General features: G+C 40.8%; 1 non-coding gene across 1 annotated transcript; it reads right to left on the bottom strand.

Annotated features, from left to right (window-relative positions):
• Positions 1-244: 244 nt before the first annotated feature.
• On the bottom strand, positions 245-351 carry LOC111753885 (U6 spliceosomal RNA). Its single transcript, XR_002788654.1, has one exon. It is a non-coding gene; the product is annotated as a U6 spliceosomal RNA (small nuclear RNA).
• Between the last annotated feature and the right edge of the window lie 342 nt (positions 352-693).

Raw genomic sequence — 693 nt, 5'->3', positions numbered from 1 at the left:
TCAGATGCTTGGCTTTGAGAGCCCTGCAGGAGCTCCATCCAAGGTCCAGGTAGATATAGTCCCTGTGTCCGAAAGTTGTATGTCTAATTTCAGAGACAGAAGATTCTAAAATTGAAGGGAAGTTTAACTCCAAACTCATAAATTTCCAAATGCCTATTGTTTTCATGTTGCAAAGTAACTTCCCCCGCAAAAAAACATAATTATGTCTTTGTCTCTTTCAACAATAATGTTTTATTTATTTATTAAAAGTGTGAAATGCCTCATGAATTTGTGTGTCATCCTTGTGCAAGGGCCATGCTAATCTTCTCAGTATTGTTCTAATTTTAGTGTATGTGCTGCCAAAGTGAGCGCAACAAAGCGAGCATATGTTAATGTGCCATGTACAGTGTCTCGTACATGAGAGGTCCTCAAGGAAAATTAATTTGCCTCCTCCCATCCTCCATGTCACTTTCTGTTTTCTGTCTCTTGCTCCCCTTATCCTAGGTGACTTTCCCAGATGAGTTGCCTGAGAGATGGAAGCCAGTTATCCTAGAGGTGTGCATTCTTTAACCTCTCAACCCTTACGCTTCACCATGGTCAAAACCGAAGTGGGAATTGGATGAGCAAGCTGTCTCCCAAGATCCCCCACTGTAAGGAAAAGATAAAGTTTCCACTCCAACACTTGAATCCTGGTTGAAAACTTATTTAGAAGTA

This window comes from Cavia porcellus, unplaced genomic scaffold, assembly GCF_034190915.1.
Source record: "Cavia porcellus strain 051 isolate PalLab524CR breed Dunkin Hartley unplaced genomic scaffold, mCavPor4.1 scaffold_4, whole genome shotgun sequence".
NCBI lineage: Eukaryota > Metazoa > Chordata > Mammalia > Rodentia > Caviidae > Cavia > Cavia porcellus.
The sequence above is the reverse complement of the archived record's forward strand: the minus strand, read 5'-3'. Positions and strand labels throughout refer to the sequence as shown.